Below are 5,358 nucleotides of genomic sequence, written 5' to 3'. Positions count from 1 at the left end.
CGGGAGACTAGTACTCTCGGATATAGATTGTAGATTTATTTGATGAAGGATTTTGCGTCGGTTTAGACTATACTACGATTGATCATTTGATAATTTCTATACCGGCAAAAAAATTCATTTGTCAAGTAGTCCTAATATGAAAGAAGTGGTAAGAATATGTACAAATTCTAACTAACATGCAACCTATCATGCAATGCAATAGCTACTCTAACAAAGAAAAATAAAAAAAATTTGGTGTTGAAAAGGAAATTGTTACCCATGGAGATCGGTCGAATGACCTCCCCACACTTGAAGATTGCACCGTCCTCGGTGCATGCAAAGAAGAGCAAGGTGGATGGGTTGCTACAATTGATGAGCTTCTTCGAAAGGTTGTGCGGATGACTTGTTCGTTGCCCCATTTAAAAGCTTTTCCGTTTCCTCCTTTCTTGGTGGCTAGCCTAAAAGGAGAGAAAAAGAAAGAAAATTAAGCCTACAACAAAGATATCAAAGTAAATAGAACATAGGCGGGGCTAATGTCAAATAAGAGTATGATTCTCTATTACATGGTAGCTACAACATGTGAGTGAGAAATCAATATAAGCAAAAGGCATATCAACTGATACTTGATGCAAGAGTAAAGTTAAAGCATGGAGAGTATATTGAGCATCAAGATCAAATAAGAATTGACACAAACAAGTGATACGCATGAAAGCATTTGATTCTGTCCTAACTCAATGATGAAGCGGTACAAGAAAAAAACAAAGGGTAATGAATTAGGAAGAACTAAAGCACTAATCTTGTGTGTTGACAAATATTACAATTAATGTAACAAGTCATGAAGCACCAAAACAAATGCAAGAAATTCTCAACAATTGAGTGAGAGAATTCAACACCATTATTAAAATGAGAAATTTAGAAAATAAAATGAGAACAAATAGAATTAAAATGCAAAGAATAAAAGTATGCAAATGTAATAGACAAAAGGAAATGGAAGAAGAGAGGAAAAAAAGTTATTTTTTTATATTTTTAATTTTTTTTAGTATTTTATTTATTTATTTATTTATTTATTATTATATTTTTTTATTATTAAATTTTTTTTATTTATATTAAAAGAGAAAAGAAAAAAAAATCTTTCAAGAGAGGAAGAAGAAAAGAAAAAATGAGAAAGAAAAAAGAAGAGAAGAGGAAAGAAGGAGAAAGGAGGAAGGAGAAAAGCAGGGTGCAAATCCGCGCGCGCGCGCACAGTGCGCTCACGCGTGGATGCAGCAGAGACGATCCGCGCGCGCGCACAGCGCGCTTACGCGCGGATGAGCTTGTGCTCCCAGCACAATGCTGGCACAACGCGCGCACAACTCTCTGGTTTTTGTACCAGAAGTTGCGGAAGTGCAATGTGCGCGCGCGCGCACAGCGTGCTAGCGCGCCGATGGCCGTTTTTTTTTTTTTCAAAATTTTTCTATGTTTTTGCACCATTCCAAGCTTCCAAACATCTACCAAAACACCTTAAAACCTTATTTAACACATTAGACTACCAATTAAACCCTACCAACTAATCTAACCATGAAATTAAACTAATTTTGTCAATATTTACAAAAGAGAAAATGAAAAGATTTTACCATGGTGGGGTGCCTCCCACCTAGCACTTTTATTTATTGTCCTTAAGTTGAACTTATGGGGAGCTCCTCATCAAGGTGGATTGTGCTTGTATTCATCTTGGAACTCCCACCAATGCTTGGTTCTCCATTGTGCCCCAAGATTCTTCATGGATTGAGCCAAGTCTTGATGGAGTTCTTCACAAGCTTGGGGCTCCCAAAGTTGATCCTCTTCTTGTAATCCGGGATCCCACACTTTATTTTCACACCCGTCTTGAGGTTGATCATCATTATTAGTCCATCCGGGTGGTGAACAAGATGAATTCTCTATGAAGTGCCCAATAATCCTTCTAGACCCATCTATTTGAGCACTATTCCCACCTTTGTATTCAACTCTTGAAGTATCAACCAAAATGAGCTTTGATTTGCAACGCCAACCACGAAACATCTTTCTCTTACGCTTCATCCCACAAAGCATCCTAAGTTGACCATCCGTTTCAAGCAAGCCATACTCAAGTGGGATAATAAAGCTAATAGAAATGAATTTTACCCACTCAAGTGAAGGAGTAGATGACAACCTAGGCAAAGATGCTTCCAAAGATCTTGACAAAGCATAACCAACCCTCGTTCTTCTATTTCTAGGGACTTCCACCTCTTCACCAGATCTCTTAATCTCAATCCTTTGTTCAACAATTTTATCTAAACCTTTTCCTTTACTCAAATTATAATAGGGATGGTGAGAAAAATTTACCTCCTCAACGCTTTCAAATCCAACAGGAGAAGGTTCTTCATGCTTAAAGGATTCTTCACCACTAAGACTTGATGCTTGATCTTCATCACCAAGGGAACTCAATTCTTTCTCTATCCCATCCAAGTCTTCATATGGGATATGCCTTGGAAGGTGTGCACTTTCCTCCCTAGCATCAATTTCAATCATCTTGGAGGGGTTTTGTTCCCATGGAGGCTCCGCATCTCCTAAGTCTTCTACCACTTCTTCCTTGTCTTCAACAATTAAAGCTTCCTCCAATTGTTCCAATACAAAGCAACTTCCCTCATTTCCCACCGGAGTTTCCAATCTCTCCTTCATGCTATGTTCTTCATTCGATTCTCCACATGTAGCCATGGGAGTTCCTTGAGTGTTCAAGCATTGGGAGGCTAATTGATTTGTTACCGCGTCCAAGGCGGCCATGAAATTTCGCACATCCCTTTTCATTTCTTCTTGCCCTTGAACAAGAACACCAAGGGTCTCATCCATTAGAGGTTGGGGTGGATGGAAGGATTCATCATTTTGGGGGAAGGGTTCATAATAGGAAGATGGTTCTTCTTGGTAGAGTTGTGGTGGTTCAATATTCTCAACTCTTTCCACTTGTTGCACAACACACTCCATGGTTGCTTGAAATTGATCCAACGCTTCCTTGAGATGATCCCTTGACTCTTGTTCCGCTTGGATATCATGATAGGGATCATATGGGTCTTGGATCGATGGACATGAATATTCTTCCATGTGAGGTTGTGGTGGAAGGTAGAATTCCTCTTGTGGTTGAAAATTTTTATATATTGGAGGTGGTTCATCTTGGTAATAATGTGGAGGAGGTGGCTCTTGAAAATATTGATGTTGGAATTGTGGTGGCTCTATATGTGGTTCATATGGCTCATATGGTTGTTGGTAGGATGGATATAGATTAGGGTCATATGAAGGTGGTTGGTAAGAAGGGGCTTGTGAGTATGGTTGAGAGTTATGTTGAGGATATGCTTCATAGGCATATGGTGGTGGTTCTTGAAAGTCACAAGGTGAGTCACCATAGCCATTGGATTGATATGCATCATAGAATGGCTCTTCTTCATAGTGCATTGGTGGAGGTTGTTGCCATGTAGATTGATCATATGCATATGGCTCCTCCCACCTTTGGTCATCCTATTCTTGATACACATCTTCATTATAGTCCTCATTTCCTACAACATGTTGATAACCAAACTCATAGCCAAGGTGAGAATTCATGATAGCAAGAGGAGAATGAAAACAAAATCAAATAAGAAGCAAGAAAATTAAATCCTAAAACTAGTAAGAGCTAACAAAAGCAAACATATTCAAATTCACTTGGGTACCTAAATCCCAATTTTAATTGTTTTGTAGGTACGTGTTGGAGCTAAGGATACAAATTGGTATGTTGATAGTGGATGCTCCAAACACATGACCGGCGATGAATCAAAGTTCACCGCAATAGAGCCTACAAACGGAGAAAACGTGATCTATGGAGACAACAACACCGGCAAAGTAATCGGCGTTGGAAAAGTTGGTAAAAATTCTTCTACCTCCATAAATAATGTTGTACTTGTCAAAGGTCTCAAACATAATCTCATTGTTCACTTATTTAGGGGGAATTATGCATGCTTGTTTTATATATAAAAAGAGGAAATCAAATCCTTTTTGAAAGGGGGAATATCTCATCCTTGAAATTAATAGAGAAATTGAACTTAAAAAAAAAAAATTCATTGTTTTATGCATGCTTCTATGACACATTTCAAACTGCTCTCTTTTTGATAATGTCAAAAGGGGGAAGAGAAGTTTGAGGATATTTGAAATTTTGAACTCTTGAAAAAGAAGAAGTTTGAGGATTTGAAAAGAAGAAATAAGTTTGCGAAACAATGATTTCAAAAAAAAAAGACTTCCGCTAAGCAAAAACTTTGATATCTAAATCGTTTTCTTTGATAAACGCCCTTTAAGGGAACAAATGCACATATTTAGGGGGAACTCCTGCAAAAATTTTTTGTGAAATCTTCTCCAAAGCTTTCTATAAAACAAAGTGCATTATTGTTGCTTTCAAAATCATTTATAAATGCATATCCTCAAAATTGGTTTGTCATTATCAAAAAGGGGGAAATGTCTTTTACCTTTGAGCAAATAAATTGTGATCGAAAAGTAGCTTCGTAAGTACTTAAGGAATAGCTTAAGTCCGATTGGTGAAAAGCTTGATCAATTTATTTGAGTTGGTGTCTATTGGAAAGTAAAAGCTCCTTATAAATGCTTAGCAATTGAGTTAAGCTCTTGGAAAAATACTAGTACAATAACACTTTTGTATATTGTCTTTAACTTTCGCAAAAAGATTCATTGTTGTTGCAATACTCAATTCACCCCCCCTCTTGAGTAATTGTGCATAGGTTCTACAAAAAGCAAACATATTCACACTATTCACATATATACAATAACCAATAACATAACACCATTGCAATTCCCCGGCAACGGCGCCATTTTGATGATTGGATTTTTGACGGTTTAGAATTTCACTAATGAATTCTCGTTGTAAAGTATAGTTCCTAAACCAACAATAATCCTTTCATACAAAAATTTGTTTGTCACTAAAACAAACCCCTAAGTTTATAAACCGAAGTATTGAACCTCGGGTCGTTCTCCCTAGGAATTACAATAAAGTGTCTTGTTATTGGTTATGAGTTATTTTGGGGTTTTGGATAAGAAGCATGAAAAGTAAATGGCAATGAAAATAAACTAACAACTATAGTCTCTTGGTAAGGAGTGAAAATTAGAAGTCCTATCCTAGTTATCCTTCTCAATTGTGATGAAAATTGTTCATTGCTACCACTTAGTTAACAAAGAAGATGAATGTAGCAACAAAGAATTGAAAAGTAGAAGTAGAAGAAAGCAAAGATTAAAATCTAGATCTAAGAACTAAACCTAACCCTAATTCTAGAGAGAAGTGAGAGCTTCTCTCTCTAGAAACTAATTACAAAGCTAAACTAAACTAATTGGTAACTAACTTCTAAAGTATGAAAA

Source organism: Arachis ipaensis, chromosome B05 (genome assembly GCF_000816755.2).
Source record: "Arachis ipaensis cultivar K30076 chromosome B05, Araip1.1, whole genome shotgun sequence".
NCBI classification, from domain to species: Eukaryota; Viridiplantae; Streptophyta; class Magnoliopsida; order Fabales; family Fabaceae; genus Arachis; species Arachis ipaensis.
The sequence above is the reverse complement of the archived record's forward strand: the minus strand, read 5'-3'. Positions refer to the sequence as shown.